The sequence below is a fragment of the Tachypleus tridentatus genome, chromosome 13, assembly GCF_004210375.1.
Source record: "Tachypleus tridentatus isolate NWPU-2018 chromosome 13, ASM421037v1, whole genome shotgun sequence".
NCBI lineage: Eukaryota > Metazoa > Arthropoda > Merostomata > Xiphosura > Limulidae > Tachypleus > Tachypleus tridentatus.
In genome coordinates, this window is record NC_134837.1 from 238,287,716 (window position 1) to 238,312,278 (window position 24,563).

Here is a 24,563-nt window from a genome sequence, read left to right on the forward strand (position 1 = left end):
TTAAACATTTAAATTTATTGTTTGTCTTGTTATGTAAATTGTTATATTCGTTTCTAGTGGTTACTTTACACTGTTGTATTATTTTTATAAGTTTTGAATGGTGAAGGGTTTGAACAAGAATTTAGTCTTAGTTTTGTCCAGTATATCGTCTGGATATAAAATATTCTTAGTTCAACATTAGTTTGTTTTAGTAGTACATTATAATCATTTTGAATGATTTGTTTCTTTTAATTTGTGTGTTAAACGTGAAGCTGCACAATGGGCTACCTGAACTGGGCCTAATCCACGGATCGAACCCAAAATATTATCATTATATGAACTAAAGCTTACTTTTAGCCACCATTAGAGGCGGTTTGGAAATAATGAATTTTTATTTAAAATTAAAATCCTAATTAGATCAAATAAGCAATGATACGACCACACTTTTTTATATGAAAATTGTATTTGGAATAATAGAACAAAAGTTTATTTTTACACATTATTGTGGCACTACACACACAAGTGACTTCTTATTAACTTGTTCGAGGAAACAGGAATAAAGTGTAACTAATCCCAAATAACAAACAGAGTTTGAGTATGTTTTGTTACAGATCGATTGAGTATTGGTTATGATGACTATTGCCTAGCTTATGTTTAGGAACCGATATTGTTTTCCCAAGTAAAACGGTGTTAAGTAACACTCCATACTGTTAATAAATTTGTCTTCACTAAAGTTGAAATTGTTGGGATTTTGTTTGAAAGTATTTGTAAAAGATTTGAGATTAAAATTGAAATTTTAAATCCAAATGGCACCTTATGCACACGAGGGTTGACGAGCCATATCGGAGATCCCTATGGTTTGTTAAAATCAACCCTTGACTGGAAAAGTTTATCAGAATAGACATAACCAACCAGCAATAATCGTAGCCACAAGCACTCTCTTCGGCTCTTTCAATGAAATAATGGGACTAACTTTGACTTTTATAACGTGCCCTTGGCTAAAAGTGCATTGGGAATGTCTATATCATTCTCAAATCCGGGTTCTCATCCTGATAAATCACTAATACTGGCTAGTTCTTTTAGTGTATTCTAAATGTCAACATCTTTAACTATCAACTTTTTTCTATGATTCAACTCTTTTCTTCATTTTCTTTGCTTCAGTTTTTAATCAGTTTGCAACGTAATACGTCATAATTACGAGTGAATTAGTAAGTTTTAGTTTTTGCATTGCCATCTTTACTTTTTGGTCCTGTTTATTTTTTAGAGCCACTTTATTTTTAGCATTTGGTTTTGATTTAGAACTATATTTTGCCCATTATTTAGTTGTAACATAAATAGAATTTCTCTGTGTCTAAGCGGTAAGCTTTTGAGGGTTTATAATGCTAAAATTTGAAGTTCCGTCCTTTTGGCGAGAACAGTACAGATAGCTTAATGTGCAACTTTGCGCTTATAAACAAAATAAATAAATTCACTACAAATAATACATGTCCAAACTTAATTTATTATTCGACTGCTACTACTGGCATACTATAAATACTACAGAAACAGCCTAATATTCAAAACTCTGTCGAACTATATATCTCGAGATGATATACTAATCGTTCAGAGTTTTCATAATAATACGATTTTTAAATGTTATAATAATCAATATAGATTTTTTGGCAATCATTTTGAGCTGGTGTATTTAAGAGTTTAGGCTTTTTTAAAAAACTAAGTCTGTGAATAACACTTTTCGACGATTGTTTATGTAAAACTGAATTAATAACGTTTAAGAAATTGTGAACACGTCTCCTGTAAGTGCGTCTTTTGTATTAATTTAATGATTCCATTTTTATCTTTTAGTTAATGGTCACTTAATTGAAGCGTGCGTTTAATATTTCATTATTTAAAAGTTCACTGCTCCTTTGTGCTGGAATATACTGAAAAAATAAAACATTAGTATATACTCATCGGGATGTTTTTTTAAAAAAAGAACATATCAGCAGAGGTTTTCATATTGAAATGAAGAAATACTGAGTAACTCATTGTTAAAAATATACACACACATATCTTTTAAAGCAACATAATTCACTAAACACAATCAAAGCTATAACAACGAGTTCCAATTACTGATAAAAAAAAAAAAAGTGTTTTGCTTCAGCGAAATGAATATTGTATGCATGCATTCATACAACATTTCATCTCTCCTCGTCCCATATTTCAATACCACAGTCCGTCCTCCTTGGGGTAGGTGTGAAATAAACTGCTTTTTGTGAGATGTAACAAGGAAATAAAAAAAAAACACCAGCAAACGCCGTATACATATATATCTGGGTAGACTTCTCTCCGTTTTCCTAATCTTGTAATTCATCAATTTCCCGGAATTGCTTTGACCGCCAGGAGTAAGACGGGCTTCTAAAACATAAAAAAAAAAATCATATTTCAATTCTGAAACTTATTTGTGTATAATGTTTAGGGAAACACATAAGTACACATGCTCTACATGATATAAATTTGGTCATATGATGACATCATAATTAACAGAGACATTAGGCGCTTCTTTAATTATTATACAAATTCAATAATAATTATACAGGCATTCTGTTGCGCGAGTACCTTATTAAAAAGCCGGCCAAATTCCACCATTCGATCAGACAAGAGGTGACAGCGTATAGAGTGGCACAGAACTAAGGACAGCTATGTGCCGCTGCAGCTTTGCGCAAAATTCCGAAACAGTCACGTCAAACAATTGTAACCAAAGCCAGTAACGTAGCATTAACGTATGGTTTGTTTGCTTCTGTTGAATTTCGCGTAAAGCTGCAAGAGGGCTATTTGAATTATCCGTCCCCTGTAGGACTACAGAGAAGACAGCTAGTCATCATTACCCACCGCTAACTCTTGATCTACTCTCTTACCAACGAATAGTCAGATTGGCCGTCACATAAATTACACCCCCACTGCTGAAAAAGCAAGTATGTTTGGTGTGACGGGGGTCGATTCCGCGACCCTCGGATTACGACTCTAGCACGTTAACAAACTGGCCATGCTGGGCCTTAACGTATGGAAATACTGCAGTTAGCATTACGTAACTACTTAAACTCATGTATTACATGCTCGATAGTTACTAAAGTGTTTCAGTATGACATTAAACATTTTTTATTTTGCTTTAATTTTCTTACTTTGAATAATTTATTGGAAACTACGACAACAGTCTTTATCCCAGTTCTCAAACGACATTGATAAAGTTGTATTAAACTAGACCTCATGAAGTAAACAGTAAACCACAAATTTTCAGATGCACCGCTAAGTCGAAATTCAGACATATTTTATTTCGGAAGATCTGAATGCAGAATGTAAAACGTCGTACACAATTCATTCAACATGCAGTCATGAGTACCCCACTAGGGTACTCAAACCCACTATTTTATTCTAATATTTATCACTATTTATGTTTTCAGTTGCATGGATAAAAAATTGAAAATATTCTCTCTCTTTTTTTTTTATTCTTCCATCAAAATTGTAGTATTTGGTCAATTTTCCACTGTAAATAGTTTAAATATTTCACATTAAACTGGAAGGCTTTGGAAATATCTAACTTTTGATTTTGAACACTGACAGATGACCATACTATCCATCCCTATTAAAAAATATCTGTAACATTGATATACAACTCATAATTAACACTGAGATTCATGAAGGGACATGTTTTGCTTTTTATGCTTGAAATTTTGTAGTAAGTAGAAAGCAGAGATTGTTTGTAGTTAAGCGCAAAGCTGCACAATGAGCTAACTGTGCTCCGCCCACCGAGGATACCAAAACCCGTTTCTTAGCGTTGTGAGTCAGAAGACTTATCGCTGTGCCACTAGGGGACAGAGCGCACTAGATAAGCTTGATTAATGGGATGTAATTTAACGCTGTTTACCAGCAGCCCCCCGCTAGTACAGCGGTAAGTCTACGGATTTACAATTAGGGGTTCGATCCCCCTCGATGGGCTCAGCAGATAGCCCGATGTGGCTTTGCAATAAGAAAACAAACACTACTTTGCCAGCAACGTCTACTTACCTAAAAAACAAAAACAAATTAATGATCTCTATTCAAAATGTCTGAAACAATAGGCACTTAAATGAATTTTACATAATTTGTTCCACATGCTGTTCTTATAATTCGGAACAAGTTTGAATTAACAACAAACTTAATTCGACCCCCTCATGCTTTGACAGAGTAATAATCAGTCACGTATCTCAAATCAATAAAATCTGCAAATGACCTATGGTTCCATACTTTTCAGACACCATGTACATATCATTAATATATTAGTTCAAACAGAAATCATAGAACTATTCTCACTAGTGTGAATGTCCTAATGAAATACGTTTACTACAAACTAAAGGTTCATAAGCTAAGTTTGTATGAAGGCTACCTTCCCTGATAATTGAATTCCATATTTTATAATTGTGAATATGCAAACTTACCGTTGACAGACTTGGCATTTGTAAGAATAATGACTAAGAAACAACAATTAAAAAGTTCAAAGTTTCTAGTCCAGATAACTTTTAGCTCCTTAGACATTTCAATGTTATATCGAAAATCTCTAATGGGATTATTTGTAAACGAAGAATTATCATCGAATATAACCATCATAAACAAGTATGAAGGATTTTTATTAAAAAAATCGCCGAAGATTTTAAACTAAGAATAACATATGATAACTCAGAAGGTAATGCTAAAGAATATTCAAAGTATGTGCACAGTTATCTAAACCATTATTTTACAAAAAGCTATGTACACGTGTGTGTGTGTGTGAGTCCATTTATAACTGGCGAACCGCTGGAACAATTCTCACGAACTGTCATGTAGCTTTAATGTAGTATCATTTAATTCTGTGTATAGAAAGTTTTCTGCTGATCCGTAAGGAAAGAGGGACAAGGGTAAGAAATAGTAAACATGTTTGAAGCTAGTGTGTTCGTTCACATTTGTAACTTAATGTTATTTATCTTAAATCAAAATATAGGAAAATTACTGTTTTCAGACACCCTTTATTTCACCTTAAGCAGAAATTTTATGCACAGTATATTACATTCATATCAGAGAGTAATCCATCACAACTGTCTAAATACATAAAATTAAAACCATTGAGCGTTTCACATCATTACCTTCATTGTAAACCTTTAAGGGAAAAAGAAAGTTAAATACATAAGTAGTAAACTATTTCCGATACTTTAACAAGCGTAAAAGTAACATAAAATATAAACCAACACATTCAGAATTGAATAATATTACGGTAACACAAATACACAGTGGAGACTACAAACATTCCGACAGTGACTATAATACAATGTTGCAACTGCCAAAGATTTGGCCACACAGCAGTGGGTTTTATATCCCCAGCACATTGCAACGGAGAATAGGAACATACAGACAATTGCAAAGGTTGTAATAACTATATGGTAAAAAAAATAAGAATTTAAAGCATTGAAAATAACATAAACACACGAACTGCAAACCCAAAAGAATAAACTGTACACACACACACAAGAATACACCCCTAATACCCTCACCTGTTACATTTACACAAACAAAAGAGCCCAGTATCGGACAGACAAACAAACAAACAAAGAAGCACAAACAGTGAAGAAAAAACCGTACAACTGGCAACAGCGTTACAAACATGGTAGCTAACTATATACAAGAAATAAACAGCGATGTATTAGACATCATAATCGCACTCATTAAAAACATGCAAAGTAATTAATACCATGTGTTATAACCAAGACAATGAATACATATTGAAAGAATGAAAACATTCGTAGTTCTTCACATTAACATACAGAATGACCTTGTTTCCATGCGGTACGAGATCGAAGACGTTGCAAATCTACTTTAGCTGATATAATCCTCATTAAAACTATGATTTATAAACAGTAAGGCTCAGAATGGCCCGGTGGTTAAGGCACTCGACTCATAATCCAGTCACACCATACATGTTCACCCTTTCAGCCGTGGAGGCGTTATAATGTGACGGTCAATCCCACTATTCGTTGGTAAAAAGTAGCCCAAGAGTTGGCGTTGGGTAGTGATGACTAGCTGTCTTCCCTCTTGTCTTACACTGCTAAATTAGGGACGGCTAAAGCCCTCGTGTAGCTTTACGCGAAATTCAAAAAATAAACAAACAATAAACAGTAAAACATTCAACGTGGCAGTTTGCTGTATAGTTCGCAAAGATATACGTAATAAAGATTTGCCTGCACAAAACTCCGTGCTATTATATAAAAAAAGACCTATTTATAAAGATAATGCATTTTAACTAAGATATCATATGCGATAACCTACAATGTAATAATCAAAAATAGTTTTCTTATATACGGTTAATAAATAACAATAAAGCACGAAACAACAAATATATAATTATTGGAGCTCTCAACAGCAACAACACCAGTTTTGACTGCAGAGTAAAAAATACAAATAGAAGACATCTTCTGGATTTTATAGAAGATACACACATCTTTTACTGAAGATTACACCTACACGTACCAGTAATTGTCATTATACCAGTGACATTAAGAGGCTTAAGGATCAAGACGAATTAATTGTACTTCTTTAAAACGAACCTCTCCTAATGAATAAAAAAAACTGAACAAAAAATAGACTTCTACTGCTCAACAGTCTCAGAAAGCCTCCTAAATACAGAAGAAAAATATATTCTAGAAATAAAAAACTGCAATAATAACACAACATGGAAACTACACAGGCTACTAAATACAAGAATCCATGAAACTAAGACGAGAATACACAATAACAAGAGATCACCAAACAAAAATAATGATGATAATACACGATAACAAGAGATAATCAAAAAAAAAAAAAAAGACGAGAATACACGATAACAAGAAATCACCAAACAAAGGCTAAGATCAATACATTAGAAAGCAAATTTGAATTGAAATGAAATGATAGCACTTGGACAACAACTGTTCACAATTAAACACAATGAAGCAACATAAAAATCCTCAAAAATAAAGCATCAGAACAAGAGAGAATACAGAACATACAATACTAAAAGGAAAGCTCTACAAGCAACCGACAGCCATATTAACTATCTATCAAATAGGATATTTACTGACCTCTTGGAAACAAACTGTTATTTTTATGTTTCCGATGGAGGTTAAACTTGCAAACAATCCGTAAAACGGCAGATTTATCAACCTAACCAGCTGTATAGGAAAATTGAATGAAAAAATATAAACAATGGATTACTCACTTATCTAGATTAGCTTCAAAACTACCAGAAGTTCAAAACAATTTTTAAAAACTCGGACAAACTACTGATCACGTAATTAGGTTAAGAGAGGAAATAAACAGCTTTTATAAAATTCTCTGCATGTTAACATAGGAGATGTTAAACAGCTTTAATAAAAACCATTACACGTTAACAGAAGAAATAATAAACAGCTTTTATAATGGAAAAACACTGCGCGTTAACAAAGGAAATGATAAAAACTTTAATAAAAACCTCTACACACTAGGATGTTTACTTGATTTAAAAAAAGCATTCGATAAAATTCGGAACAACGGCCTTAGATCTAAAATGCCCAGAATGGAACTTATTCGCTGGTTATCAAACTTCTTGGAGGATTAGATCCTCAAAATAAACAGAAAGCGCCATCTTGGATGTCTTCATTCCACCTTCTTCATGGTGTTTATAAACAAAATGCCGCTAAAAAATTCAAATTTCATATACTACTCAATTCGCAGACGATGTGACCAAAATCTATAACAGTATTAGATAATACACAATCAATATTAAAGGAAATAGAAAAATTCTGTAAGAATTTGGGAAGAAAAATAAACATCCATAAAACACAAGTAATATTATTTACAAAATCAACAAATAAAGCAGAATAAAACCCTAACTATATCTAAATGGAACTCTTCTCAAAGTCGCGACGTTGCAAATTTCTTAGGGTTAATTTACAATTACAAAATAATGTGAATTAAACATATTAATTAGGGTTAATTTACAATTAAAAATAACGTGAATTAAACATATTAACATATAAGTAAACATATTAAGAGTATCAAAGATCGGATCCGGCTAAGGGAAGGATATCTTGTGAAACTGATAGGTAATAATCAAAGAGCTTCATTAAATACCGCACTCAAAATATATAAAACACCCATAAGGCCAATCATAGAATACACCTGCACGACATATCTGAACGTTTTCGACACATAAAACCTGTACAGAAAATACAACAAACTTAACCTTTTTACACATATACTCGAACATCCGTCGGTTACCTGATAGACTCTTTGAAAACTCGCTCAAATATAACAAGAAAAATAAAAACAAAAACAAAAACGACCTGATGAGCATCTTAGAGAGGTATATTGAAGTACTCTCGCCGTTAAACAAATAAGTAACATTACTAAAACGACCACTTAGTGCTAGGCGTTACATAATTTTTCCGATACTTTTATAATGTTATTTTTAAAATGATTTATTTTATGCGCACTAAAATAAATTTATTTATCTATATCAAAGTATCGTTTCAAAAGAATATAATCATCTAATCTGAAGGTAAAACTTTGTTTAAGCCTACATCAGTGACTTATGTGTTATTGTGCAAAACTGGTATCAACCCAAAATATGTAAATCGCCTTAAAAGAAATATGCGATATTTATTTATGAACTCGAAATAAATAAATTTATCGTTGTGTGAACGTGGTAAGAATTACCAGAAACACTCTACATGGATTACATAAAACCTCATCAACCTGAATATATCAACGCAGAGCCCATAGGAGCTTCTAACAATATGTACTCAACTGAACTACAATACCACGGATAGAAATTTTAAACAATAAAATTTATCAAAAATCAGAATGAAAACAAATTAAATATGGAATCTGAAACATGAATGAAAATAACAAAATTAAGAAAGCAAAAATCTATTGTTGAGGGCGGGAAGAGGCTGAAGGAGTACCTGACACTCCCAGGACCAACAAAATCTTAAAAATATGATTCAGTGGATAAGAAAACTTTCAAAATGGCTATTCAGTATGAGGACAATATAAACTTGATTTAAAAATAATATGGTTCATTTTTGATTTGGTAAAAAATTTCTTACTGCGATTCCTTTATTAAGTCAAGAAAATATCGATTCATAAGTTGACATAGACGCAATAATATCCCTGGCTAAACAAAAAAAATAAAAGGGTTACCCTTTTATCGGTGAAGATATACATACACAACATTGAAGGCATCTCCTTCTTGTAAGTAACATAGTTGAGACACAAATATTTTAAAATTCAGTTTGCTTAGGGGATAATGCATCAGAATCGCACGTTTTAAAAATTGCTTGTTGAAAAAAAGGAATAACGTTTATGAATCCAAGCTTTTCTAAACTTTTCATCTTCAGTTTTCCAATGAAAAATATAACTCTTTACGTTATTCTAACACACATCACTGACACAGCAGGTAACATCTTAATAAAAGGCAGCCATTTTGTTCAAATAGCTTGTCCTCCTAGTCATATTTTGAATTTCACTTCGCTACTATGTCAATAGAGTCTCGACCAGAGTTAAGCAATGGGCTATCTATTCTCTGTCCACTACTGGGAACTGAGCCCCGAATTTGAGCGCTGCAAATCCAGAAAATTAATGCCAACTCAATCAGGCAATAAAAAGAATATACGCTCAATAAACATATATTTACATGTTCATTATACACCTCCCATACTGTTGTACACGATAACTTTTTTTCCTTGTTGTACCACATGAAATTTATTCGGGATACTTTGCTGGTCAAATTGAGAAAGTATAACGGCCTTTAGTACCCAATATACATAATTTCTTTTAAATTCAATCATATGTATGTTGTTGTTGTTTTAATCTGCAATTATGTTTTAAAAAATCTCGTGGCCTTCTGAATGCGCAGACGTACCATTCTGATGTTATAGTTGGCCTGGCATGGCCTAGCGCATTAAGGCGTGCACTTCGTAATCGGAGGGTCGCCGGTTCGCGCCCGAGTCGCGCCAAAACATGCTCACCCTCCCAGCCGTGGGGGCGTTATAATGTGACGGTCAATCCCACTTTTCGTTGGTAAAAGAGTAGCCCAAGAGTTGGCGGTGGGTGGTGATGACTAGCTGCCTTCCTTCTAGTCTTACACTGCTAAATTAGGGACGGCTAGCACAGATAGCCCTCGAGTAGCTTTGTGCGAAATTCCAAAACAAACAAACTGATGTTATAGTACCACTTCTGAGTGACCACATTTTCTAGTAAATATGGAAAATGCTTATAGGCGGCGTCCCCTTGTGGTACAGCGGCATATCTGCAGACTAACAACGCTAGAAACCGGGTTTCGATAGCCGTGGTGGGCAAAGTTTTATAGATTTCTGCTTAATGTCAACAAATTTAAGGGTGTCAACTTCAGTTAACAAAAAAAAATTAATAATATAAATACAATAACACAGTTTCGCACATAAATCGCATTACAGGCACGTTTACGATATTTAGGAAAAAAAAACTTTTTTAGTGTCTATTGAAATTAGAGACAGTCTCATTTTTAATTTATTGTGCACTGTTAAACGTTGACTTTAGTTATTTAAAACATACGAGTGAATGCTTACACATACATTTTTCTTATCTTAAAATTCTTTTAATTTCCAGAAATTTCAGTATTCGTCAACTTGAACGACACTTTGTATAAAACGTAGGACAAACAGCCAGGTCATACACCCAATATTCAATCAAATCGACCTTATTTTATAAAAGTGTACTAAAGGGAGAGCGACCAGTCAGCATCATCCATCGCCAAAACGATCATTTTTAATCAAATAGAATTGTTTGTTACACTTATCATGTTTCCACAACTGAAAGTGTACTCAAGAGCATATCACGGCTCGAGCCTTGAATTTTTCTCTCAGCAGCCCAGCAGTTAACCATGAGGTCACATCCAGCTCTTTCAATTTCGAAGTTAGAACTTTTCTGTTTCCTATTATAAATATTTCGAGCATGTTATTCAACAATGTTTTCTTCTCGCAGCTCAGTATATTTCATAGGATTTGTTGGTTTTTTAATTTTACATTTTATAAAAAAAAACACCTAAAATATCACTTTTTTCATATGCGAAATTTCGCCTATTAAATTTTCTTTCTTGTGGCCCGGCATGGCCAAGCATGTTAAGATGTGCGACTCGTACTCTGAGGGTCGCGGGTTCGCATCCCCGTCGCGCCAAACATGCTTGCCCTCTCAGCCGTGGGGGCATTATAATGTGACGGTTAATCCCATTATTCGTTGGTAAAAGAGCAGCCCAAGAGTTGGCGGTGGATGATGATGACTAGCTGCCTTCCCTCTAGTCTTACACTGCTAAATTAGGGACGGCTAGCACAGATAGCCCTCAAGTAGCTTTGTGCGAAATTCCCAAACAAACAAACAAACAAAACTCTTTCTTGTTGACGCTTATAATAAGAAAAAAACTTTACTACATGTCAGGACCTTTTCAAAACTATAATGGTTACATCTGACCTGTTAACTTTTTTTATTCTAGTTATTAGAAGCATCTTTACACTAGAAATTCAAGTTAGATAATAACTCGTTATATACTATAACATAACTTATAAAATATCATTATTTATATTTCACTATTTATTAAGTTATTTATTTATTTGTTAGTATAATAATTTATGTATCAAAGTGCATCTGTCTTTCTCAATGAATCTGAAGACTTACGTTTATTTATCAATTTTTCCTCTCTTCTATCATTTAATTCTACCGTTTGTAATCATGGAAGGCGAGTCTTCTAATGCATAAGCCCCCAATTGTACAATGGTATGTCTGAGGATTCACACACTAAAAACCGGGTTTCGATACCCGTGGTGGGCAGAGCACAGATAGCGCATTGTGTAGCTTTATGCTTAATTCGAAACAAACAAAAAATCTAATACATAATTATGATAAGTGACGCAACTTCTTTCTGTTGTACCGCTGTAGTTAGTTTTAATTACAGAATTTACTTTATTTGCATTTTCTTCAAACAATTTAGGGCCTGGCATGGCCTGGTGGTAAGGGAGCTTGACTCGTCATTTGTCGCTTGTGGGTTCAAATCCCTGCCGCCAAACATGCTCCCCCTTTCTTTCGTGAAGGCTTTATAATGTAACGCTTAATCGTATTATTCCTTGGTAAAAAAATAATCCATAAGTTGGCTGTGGATAATGTTAACTATTTACCTTCCCTCTAGAATACCACTGATAATTCTGGAATGGCTAGAGCAAATTTTCCTCGAAAAGCTATGCTCGAAATTCAAAACAAGTCAATTTGTTTTGTTTGTTTACTCATATATATTCATAAGTAATTTAATTTTTTTAGTAATTCCTACATCTTCTCAGCCCTCCAGTGGCATAGCGATATGTCTGTGAACTCACACTGCTGTAAACCGGGTTTCGATACCCGTGGTGAGCAGAGCACAAATAGCCAATTGTGTAGCTTTATACTTAATTCCAAGCAAACAAACAAAGCATCTTCTCATTATCGACTACAATTGCAATATTTTAGATTCATGTCCTAGTAGGTTGTGTGGATCTTGAAAAAAACGTTTAGTTTTATGTTTTAAAAGTGCCTCCATTTTCTTTATATTTAGTTTCAATGATATTACTGATTACACTGTTTAACAAGCTTTTTAATATTATTATTTGTCCCTGTTAAATTTTAGATTTATGAATATTATTTTGTCCTGTCATTTTTTTGTAAATGGATTTACAACTAACCAACATATAATTGACTGCTACCTCTAAGGCGCGTGATGAATGAACTCCTGAAATATAAGTTTATTTTATGCACTGGTTAAAAGTACATAGGGTTTGAGCCTTTTCATCGCATAAGATAATAGTGCGTCTAAGCAACACAAATTACAAAAGAAAAGAAACAACCGAAAATGGAAGTGTGGCCAATACAAAGTTGAAGATGTAGTTTGATACTAATAACAGTGTATAACAGATGGTGGTGGCGCTGGAAACACTCCAAGTACGAGTCAGTGTTAGAAGAATTGGTGACAGTGTTGTACCTTAGTATGTGGAGGACGTAATAACGAATGAGCCAGGAAATTAAAGAATACTTAAGACAGAGATAAAAGACTATCATAAAGAAAGAGTGGTTAGTGGGATTTGTATTGCGGAAATGAAGAATGTAATGTTAAAGTTGAAGAGTGGTAACTGGATTTAAAGAATTCAGTTTAATACACATAAAATAAGACAAATAAATGTTTCAGCACAGTATAAAGACTAATGCAAGGGACAAAGGAGCTTAAAAGCAAAATCAGTAATTGGGGATCATAGATTTAGAAAATAATAAAGGTAATTAAACAGTAGATTCAGTAAGAGTGAGATGGACACTGTTCAAAAAGTTCCATTGTAAACAGATACAGGGTTAAAGCTTTAACAGCAATGTTTATATGAGTGGGAGCAAAATGGTGCGTAGGTGAAATTAACAATACAAAGCAAATTAAAAATATTGTAATAAACTTTACATTCTTTAAGCTTTGGGAATATAACTTTAACATTACATTCTTCATTTCGGCAATACAAATCCACCAGCCACTCTTTCTTCATGATAGTCTTTTATTAAAAATATTATAATATATTCCCAAAGCTAAAAGAATGTAAAGTTTATTATAATAAAACAGTTGTTGTACAAAACAAATCGAATAACAAACTTTAAACATGTATGAATAAGGGATAAACAATTGTTTAAGACTTGTTTGTTTTCTCACGATTTCTCATGAGGGCTATCTGCGCTAGCCGTCCTTAATTCAACACTAAAAAACTAGAGAGAAGGAAACTAGTCATCACCACCCACCGCCATCTCTTAGGTTACTATTTCACCAACGAACAATTGGATTGGCACTGACATTGTAACGCCCCAATTGCTAAAAAAGAAAGCATGTATGATGGGGTGGGAACTACAACCCGCCACCCTCAGATTACAAGTAAAGCGCCCAAACCACCTGGCCTATTATTTAGGAGAAAGTCAGCAATAAAATATTGTAAGTGTAACAAATAAGAAATAAAATAATAAAAATTATAAAACAATACGGTGGATGATTGTGAAACGCTTTTTGATACAGATAATAATAATAATAGTTTAATGTGCTTGGATTTAAATGAATCGAAAAATGTTTATAATCTTAGCAAAATAAAATTATTAGATATGAACATGACATACGTTTTAACAAATTATAAGTCATGAATTGAAAAATAGATAATGAACAAACTTTACTATTATTATCTATCTCCACTTTCTCAGTGATATAGCAGGGCATAATGTTAGGTGAAACATAACACGCAATCTAGCTAACAAATGAAAGAACTTATATATAAATACACGTATAGCATTTATACAACTTTTAGGCAAATATTCATTCATTAGGTAGCCAGGCTGCATTTTGTTGTTGTTCAACTTGAAGAATGACGTTGGGCAAAACAAAATATGTGGCCTAGCTAACTTATGAATAAATATTCACTGTAAAACTTATTATCAGTGTTATAAGTGTAACTATCAGTTTGGTCGCTAATTTTGCTTTCATTCCTTTAAATCAGAGGCTTAATTCTTTTCTTAGTCTCACTTTTTTTTAACAGCTAAGGTGTTTTTGTTTAGACATCACGACTTTTTATCAATACTCACCAAAAACACCACAGCAAGTAAGAAAGTGTCACTTAGTAGTAACGAAGATTATCTTTAGGATCGCAACCTTATTACTCAGAAAACATAAACTTTACATAATCAATCAGTTTCTTTATAATAGAAACTGATTGATTATGTAAAGTTTATGTTAGTTAGTTTTAACTCGCTCAAACAGCGTGAATGATTTACTTTAACATTAACGGTGAAGCCTACGTAGACACTGCCCTAAAAGGGGTCCGAGTAAGCATGATCCTCGTGTATTATTACACTTAATATTTAACAAAAAGTATAACATCAGTTCAGGAGAAACGATGAAGTGATCTAAGTCCAGGTCCGGAGAGAGAGAGACTGAACTTTATTTATAGTAACGTTGTAGAAACTACATTGACAGTTTCTTATCATCACCCACATACACTCAGTATAGTCGTATGAAGTATTTTTATTTACGCTAATCGTTTAAGTTAATATCACACGGCGGTAAACACCCTTTACTTAGGATAATTTGAGGCTCCTAATTATATGTTGAAAAGATCCATAAGAGTACCAAATTTGAAAAAAAATCCAAAAATTAATTACGTTTTCTATCAAATATAGTTTTTCTACTTCTGGTGCGAAGAAATTTATAATAATAGGAGGAAGAAACTTAATCAAAATTAAATATGTCGTATCTTAAGTTTTCCTTAATGGATTACCATGAAATTTGGTATGTGACGCAAGGATCCAGAAGTGCACATTCACGAAAAATATCTAACAGTTTCGATTACCACAGTCCGGGTTAAAAAAAATGAAAATCGCTAAACTATTACTCAGGTTAATAGCCCCAGATTAAGGCATGGATTTATCGGGCTTACGCCCAGAGCCTCACACTAATTAGGGAACCTCAAGCTATTAGGTATTGCAATAAATGTATTGCACGTAGATGTTCTGTCTCGAGAGGGTCTTTATAGGTTAAAAAGTCTAGGGCTAATAAAACCCTTAATCCAGCCTTGCCTGTTAATAACACAGAGTGTGTCCTGTAGGCGGTCTTAACCGCATAACACACTACTAGTTTCAATAATAGTTTAATCTTATTGGAAAAAAATGAATCGAAATTTTTTTTCTAACTTTAACAGAGATAAGGAAATCAAATCATTAGATGTGAACGTAAGAAGCATTCGAGCTAATTTTGAACAAATTATAGCTCTTGTGGTTGGTTAAAAATAGCTAATGAAGAAACATTATTATTGTTGTTACGTAGCTCCAAGATATCTAATAGTTTGTCATTAAATGTAAAAAAAAGAAAATTAAAGTATAAGAAAGACTACGATATTGTATTTGATGATAAACTAGTGCACACTTGATTAGTTAAACACGCGATCAAAATGCGTCAGCGAATGACACTAAAATGCAGACGCCATCTCGCGGTCGAGTAATTAATATCAGCCCGTGACATTGCTCTGATTAAAATATATTGTATATAGAGACGGGATTTAAACGTTCATCGAATTAAGATTAAAATGATGTGTATGAATGTTTGGTTATACAAATGAATGAAGGAGTAAGAATTTGTGAACTTACTGGTTCGAACACTGAACGGTAAAGATGGAACATTTGGTGTGACATGATTAATTGTTTATGGATGTATAAAAAAGATAACGAACATTTTGAAACGTTACAGTTGGTGTGTGTGTGTAAAATTATAAAATATCAAACAAAGAGTGTGAACTGTTATGTAATATATGTAAAGACAATGAAATGATCCGTGTTCCACAAATGAAATAATGTGGTGAAGCAATTTAATTAAGAATGCGATAGAACTTCTGAATTACAGAGCCTATCAGTATTAGAAAGAAACCCAGCTGAGACTGAACAAATCCCTTCGTATTCAAGAAAACGAGTGAAATTTGCTATACACTTGGTGTAAGAATCGGTTGAGATTGAGAGATGTAAGATAGCAGCTTACTTTTTGCTAGTCCCTGTAGGATTAAGACATTACAACACTAAATGGCTAGAAGATACTGGAGGAGTGGTTGCTATCAGGATATTGGAAGGTACAAGAGCCACTGTGATTACGCGACATTTTGATCCGATATAAAGATTTTTTAGTTACTTTTTAAAATTTCGCCCATAGTTACACGAGGACATCATTTAGGTGATGACGTGCCTAAATTAGCAGTGTAAGACTAGACGGAAAGCAGTTAGTCATCACCACCCACCATTAAATCTTGGACAACTCTTTTACCAACAAATAGCTGGATTAGCCATCACATTGTAATGGCCCAATGACTGAAAGGACGAGCATGTTTGACGTAACGGGAATTCGAGCCTGCGACTCTCATATCACGAGTAGAGCGTCCTAACCACCTGGCCATATATAAGAAAAACAAAGATGTTTAGCATGAATTGGAGAAAGACATCTTAAAGATAATGCGATCATCAGCAACAACAACAAGAAAGAAATCGATGTGTGAGAGTGAAAGAATAAATAGAAATACACGGAGAAAGAAATGTGCAACCTGTAATAATTAAAATTAGTTTTAAGCTTAATTGTTATTGATCATAGTAATAAACAAAAAATTTGGTGTTGAAATTTGGTATGGGCCAATTCCTGATAGGTGTAAGCAACAAATAAAATATTAATACTCGTACTGTTGAAAAGAAACGACATGCGAATGGAAACACGATCGTAACAAACTCAACCCATAATAAAGTGATGTCACTAGATGATCCATAATACACATCACAAAGGCCTGCTTCCATTCCATTAATAAAGTTTCTTACAACAGGATCACGTCTCACATTAATGAATGGTCAAGCAGTAACTCTTTCTTTCAGAGACATAAAACAATCTGTTCATCAATTCGTCCTTCCCAAACTATATCTGGTCTGGAACTCAAAGGGTGATCATATCAACTGATGCTGCAGTCATTATATTGTTCAATTCAGGCACGAACTCGTAGAAACTTGAAAATTTCTCTTAACTGTGAATGATACGAACGTATACTTGCATTACTGCTAATTTTTGTGACCTTAGTCGTCATTCGGGTTATTTAGTATTGAGGGACCAGATTCAGGATTGAACTAGGCAACATCGACGATAAGTTAAACTTATAAAACTCTATCGTTTGGTCATTGGTAATTACTCCAGTCGAGGTATCGAATTGATCATATGGTTTGTGTAGTGGCGGGTTTGCTCAGTTGATTCAGGAGAAGTATGTTCCTGGGAAAGGAAATGTTATATTTCAGTGCCTCTAGATAAAAGAGTAAAACATACGATGACCATGCGATTGCATACACACGTGTTTTTCTGCTGAAGAAAAGTGGTCCTCTTCTCTACGTATAATTGGTATCTTCAGTCTGTTTTCATAATAATTTCCAAGCATATATATTTTCGCTAATGTTTAACTTATACTTCACAGGCGTTTATAGAGTCTGGATGCTCTTTCGTGTCTTCGATCATAAAAGTTTTTCTATCTTTCCTAATCGATTGCTATCTAGCTTGACATCATAATGATGCGGTTGATGTGGTGTTAAACACATAATGGCATGCCTTATCTACTCCTGGGAACTCCCTCTTTGACAGACTTATATAAAAGAAAAGTGCTGAAACATAGAAGCTATTTATGCTTATTTTAGCGATTATATTCAACTAAATTAAAACAGACAATCAAAATAGAAAAGATTATATAAGACAAAGTGGAATTGGGCTCGTGTAACTTCCACAATTCGAAAAAAATCGAATGTGACCAACAATTGGCTTTTATATATATTGTGAAAGATTTGTTATCATATTTATATTTATAAATGTACATAACACATAGAATTAAACCTGTGCTGTCGTACACCTGCCTATTCACTAAAGGAGCTAATCGAGTATAAAACTCAACAATATACACTAATGGTCAAAAGTATGAGGACACCAGACCATCACACCCATATGTGCTTGTTAAATATCTCATTCCAAAATCATAAATATTAATATAGAGTTGGTTCTTCCTTTGCTGCTATAACAGCCTCCATTCTTCTGGAAAGGCTTTTCACTAGATTTTGGAACATGGCTGCAGGGATTCGCTCCTATTCAGCCACAAGAGCATTAGTGAGGTCGAGCAATGGTGTCGGGCAAGAAGACATGGCTCGCAGTCGGCGTTCCAATTCATCCCAAAGATGTTTGATAGGGTTGAGATCAGGGGTCTGTGCAGGCCAATGAAGTTATTTCACACCAACCTCGACCAACCATGTCTTTATGGACCTCACTTTATGCACGGAGGCACTGTCATGCTGAAACAAAAAAGGGCCTTCCCCAAACTGTAGCCACAAAGTTGGAAGCACAAAATTCTCTAAAATGTCATTGTATGCTGTAGCATTAAGATTTCCCTTCACTGGAACTAAAGAGCCTAGCCCAAACCATGAAAAACAGCCCCAAATCATTATTCCTTATCCATAAAATTTTACAGTTGGTACTATGCATTCAGGCAGGTAGCGTTCTCTTGGCACCCGCCAAACCCAGATTCGCCCGTCAGACTGCCAGATAGTGAAGCGTGATCTATCACTCCAGAGAACGCGTTTCCACAGCTTCAGAGTCCAATGGCGGTGGGCTTTATACCACTCCAGCCAATGCTTGGCATTGCGCATGATGATCTTAGGCCAGTATACGGCTGCTCGACCATGAAAACTCATTTTATGAAGCTCCCGACGAACAGTTCTTGTGCTGATGTCGCTTCCAGAGGCAGTTTGAAACTCGGTAGTGGGTGTTTCAACTGTGGACAGACAATTTGTACGCGCTACGCGCTGCAGCACTCTGCGGTCCCATTCTATGAGCTTGTGTGGCCTATCGCTTCGTGGCTGAGCCGTTGTTGCTCCTAGACGTTTCCACTTCACATTAACAGCACTTACAGTTGACCGGAGCAGCTCTAGCAGGGCAGATGTTTGACGAACTGACTTGTTGGAAGGTGGCATCTTATAACAGTGCCACGTTGAAGGTCACTGAGCTCTTCAGTACCACCCGCTGTACTGCCAATGTTTGTCTAAGGAAATTGCATGGTTGTATGCTTGATATTATGCGTCTGTTAGCAATGGGTATGGCTAAAATAGCCGAACCCACTGATTAGAAGAGGTGTCCACATACTTTTGCCCATGTAATGTATGTGTGTACATAAATGTTAATGTATTGTTATATTGTTGCGCACGTTGACATTTGTAGAAACTCTCCTCACGCCTATGAATATAACCAACGCGACGATATTGTTGGCACACTATATAAACTTCAGAAGCTGTAATTGTGATTAATACTCATTAATCGGGAACTTCAGACATTTGACCAGAAACGTTTACGGATTTCAAACATTACAAACCATTCAACTTCAGTGAATTCGCATCGGACGTTAGCACTTTCAATAGAACATTATATAGCTTCAGTAGTGTAAAACTCGGCGAAGAACACAAAACTAACTAGCTAGCTCCCCATTAAGTGAATTGTGGCTACATCAATTCGAAATTCACTCGCTTACCTTGAATTCTCGATAAGATCAAGGAAGTTCCATGCCAGAAAGTTTGTAAACCTTTTCTAAATAGATCATTATTTGTATTAAGCGTTATTACAAATTGTATTACCGTTTATATATTTAAAAAAAAACTGTGTGTATCAATCATGTTGGCAAGTATCAGAAAATAAATACATATCGATATTTAATTAACTTCCAACTCTAAATTACAATTTAACTCAGTTTTAGGCTGATTGAAATTGTAATACGCAACAATATATTGATAGTTTACTTTTCGTAACCTTTTCCAAATTATATTTCCTTGAATGTTTTTGGCTTAAATATTTCATTAGCTCCAAAGTTTATATTTCGGTAATTTTTCAGATCTTATTAAATGTTTGTTCGCATCTTTAGTTTTGCAGTATAGTATAGGTCAAAAATTAATAACATTAGCTGGGGTATCTGTACTCTAGACGGAAGGTATGTAGATTCATGATTAATGAAAGGTTATCTTAGGAAATGAAAAGTTGTTTTATTTATATATAATTTTGAAACAAGGTCCAGCAAAACATAAAATGTGACATCGTAAATTTGCATGTATCTTCTCGCAAACCCTACAAACCTTCATGCCAAATTTGATGAAGATCCATTAAGAGGGGCAAAGTAGTGGTTAAAAAAACTGCAACAACACTCATAAAAACCGCAAAATGCTTTGTTTGTTTGTTTGGAAATTTCGCACAAAGCTACTCGAGGGCTATCTGTGCTAGCCGTCCCTAATTTAGCAGTGTAAGACTAGAGGGAAGGCAGCTAGTCATCACCACCCACCGCCAACTCTTGGGCTACTCTTTTACCAACGAATAGTGGGATTGATCGTTACATTATACACCCCCACGGCTGGGAGGGCGAGCATGTTTAGCGCGACGCGGGCGCGAACCCGCGACCCTCGGATTACGAGTCGCACGCCTTACGCGATAGGCCATGCCGGGCCCCGCAAAATGCAAAATTGAATTTTTTTAAAATATTTCCCCATGTACCTAATAAACCTCCATATCAATTTTGGTGAAGATCCATCAACATAATTCGAAGTACTTACATGAACATAGAACAGACAGTACTATTATATTTAAATAGATGGAACCAGCGCATGAGATCAGCCTGTGACGTATTCATGACGTCATATATGTACTCTGAGAATGGAGAAAATAAGGTTCTCCGTGATGGGAAACGCAGGCGAAATGGGAATATTGTGACCCATATTGCAAATTTATATGCGCACAGAATAATAATTTTGCGAAGTTATAGGTTATATATCACGTAAAAAAAATGTTTTTTTCAGTATCATATAAGCAAGAGTTCCATTATAGTATGATATTTTGGCTTTCCTTCGAACTATCAGATTCACAAACTCATACAGGAACAAAAATTTTAAAGATTTTGTTCACTTGAGGTTAAAAAGACGAAACTTTATCAGATGATAATTTGTTAACCCTTATTACCTCATGATTTTGTATCAAATACAGTATAACCCTTAATATACAAAAATCCGAGATAAAGAAACTTAAAAATTAAAAAACTAATTCCTTATAAAGCAGACTAAAATTTATTTTACGAAACCTTGAATCTCTAAATTATAAAATTAAAATTTTATCAGCTAATTTATCATGTGATCCATGAGAAGAGTTTTTCTGTGACATTATTGGTTTTGTTTCACGCCACTAGGTTTTTAATCTCATTATATCGCCTCATGGTTACTTTCTATAAATACTGTCCCCCTCATTTCAGGCCCGAGATGGCCAAGCGTGTTAAGGCGTGCAACTTATAATCTGAGGGTCGCGGATTCGCATCCTCGTTGCGCCAAACATGCTCGCCCTTTCAGCCTTGGGGCGTTATAATGTGACGGTCAATCCCACTATTCGTTGGTAAAAGAGTAGCCCAAGAGTTGGCGGTGGGCGGTGATGACTAGCTGCCTTTCCTCTAGTCTTACACTACTAAATTAGGAACAGCTAGCATAGATAGCCCTCGAGTAGCTTTGTGCGAAATTCAAAAACAAACAAATTCCCTGATTTCCTTTTCAGTCCCCATCCCCTGCAAATTATCTCACTCAGTAATAACTACAGTCTCTGGCAAGCGATGGAAATATTATTTCAGTTTAATATTTTCATTTCTGCGCCATATTTTTAGTAATATAAATAATTTATATGAAATATGTGCTTAAAACAAGTTTTTTTTACGTTCTTAAGTGCGTTTTTCATGTCTTCGATCTGAATTGTTTTTACTGTAATAACATATCTCCAATTATATAACGAAAGTCTGTGAGAAAACGGTTTTCACTATAGGGATAACTTTGCAAGAATGCCTCTATTCCTTTAATAGGGGGATGGGTGTAACTATTCTCTCTCATAAGCAGTTAACAAGTGTTACAAGTGAGTGAACTTTTTGTCAGCATAGACATTTTGAGGATAAGTGTATTACTTTTTAATATACAGCATCTGTGGTAGATTTTATTTACATACTATAAAACATAAAGGTTTTCTTTAAGACTTAAATTAAAAATTTGTAAGTATAATTGAAATGTCTTCATCAATGTAAGTCTTGCAACTACTTTGCTGATGTATTCAACCATTTTTTGTTAGTGACAAAATTCACAAAATAGTTGAATTTTTAATTTTAAAATTCTAAATTCCGAGGCTCATGCGTGTTTTAAGATTGTGTGTTTGTGTTTTTCTTATAGCAAAGCCACATCGAGCTATCTGCTCAGCCCACCGAGGGGAATGGAACCCCTGATTTTAGCGTTGTAAATCCATTTTAAGATTGATCCACGTTATAAGAAGAATTATCGAAAAAATCCAAGAAGTAGTCAAAATCCCCGAAAAAAAGGATTTTCGTTTCTTAGTATTTTGCTATTTTGATCTTTTCTTTTTAGGAACACTGCAATGTGCATTGTTATGAATGCATATTAATGATTTCCAACTGACATCCTGACTGATTAGGAATCCAGATTCAATATTATGATGTTTAATTGTTGTTTGACGTTAAGCACAAAGCTACACAATGGACTGTCTGTGCTCTGCCACCACGGGTATCAAAACCCGGGTTATAGCGTTGTAAGTCCGCAAATATACCGCTGTGCCACTGGGGTGCGATTCAGTATTTATTGGAATAAATGTGCATCTTAAACTGTGAAGTTTTCGGACATTTACAACAAAGTTTTACTTTTATAAAACGATAGTCTTCGGACTCTTAAAGGGGAGTTTTCTTTAGACAGATTATATGTATCAATTGCTCATCCTTTCTGGTGTAATATTTAACCGGATGTATATAGTACATTCAATTTCATTTTAGTCAATAATGATTAATTTATTGACTCAAAGCTTCTATTAAAATTTCAAACAAGTGGATTTTTTTCAAAAGACAAATCCAACAGTGAATATTAATGTGCCAAACTTAATTAGTAACTTCACACTATACCTTTTATACACACCAGTAGTATTCGACTTATTTGATTGTTTACATAATTGTTCCTTTGCACGTCCCAGCAATTATGTTATATTTTATTTTTTAAATTATTTTTAATGAAAAACATAATTACAAATAACTAGAGATGTGATATATATATACTTGCAGCAGTTTTTATCATTATATGATGTGCATTTTTTACCTCAAATTCAACTAATCGACAAAATCAATTTGCACAGTCACTTACATATCTTTCAGAGACTGACCTTTTATTTGAAAATATGACAAAACCACAATTGCAACTTCCAACAGATCCGGAAAATCCTGTCTTCTGGCAGAACATTTGGCAGTCAAGATATTTTCCTTCTACGGAATTTAAAATGGCAGCTCCAGTCAAAGTCAAGCATAGAATAAGGAAAAGTTGAGGCCCAGTGTTAACACAGAAGTTTGTAACTTTCATTTTAGTATTCGAAAATAATATGAGGTTTTTACCTACTCTCTCTATCCAGTTATAAATGTATTCTTGTTAGTGACCAGCCCCTAATTTCTACGACCAGTCCGTGTTTATATGCTTCAGAGAGCTCCGAAAATCAATTTTAGAATGTCATAGGCAAAAAACAACACGTGATCATATCATATGTTAGTAATCCTATGTAGGTGGTATCAGAAACTTCTTGTCCAATGGGTCTACTTATTTCATCACAAAGACAGTTGAAAACTAATTTTGTTCCTTGATTAAGGAAGTAAGAGATCTGTAGCAGTCATCGAGATTATATATATATTTATATATATATCATGTTATAACGTATACTAATGAAATATTACAGCCAGGGCAAAGCTAGATGCAATAGAGTTTGTCGCAAAAAAAAATGATGTGTGCTTGGCTATACCACTGTATAAACTGTGATACAGAAACAAAGAGAATTGAATAGCACTAGAGATAATCTCGTACATACGTGAGAAAAATTATTAAAGTATGAGAAATCGGACTGTACCTCAAGAGCAGATAAGCTA

At 34.3% G+C, this 24,563-nt stretch overlaps 1 long non-coding RNA gene across 1 annotated transcript; it reads right to left on the reverse strand.

Annotated features, from left to right (window-relative positions):
* Nucleotides 1-1,643: 1,643 nt before the first annotated feature.
* Nucleotides 1,644-24,224, reverse strand: LOC143239518 (uncharacterized). Its single transcript, XR_013021223.1, has 2 exons — nucleotides 23,816-24,224; nucleotides 1,644-2,373 (listed from the first exon to the last, which is right to left on the reverse strand). It is a non-coding gene; the product is annotated as an uncharacterized LOC143239518 (long non-coding RNA).
* Between the last annotated feature and the right edge of the window lie 339 nt (nucleotides 24,225-24,563).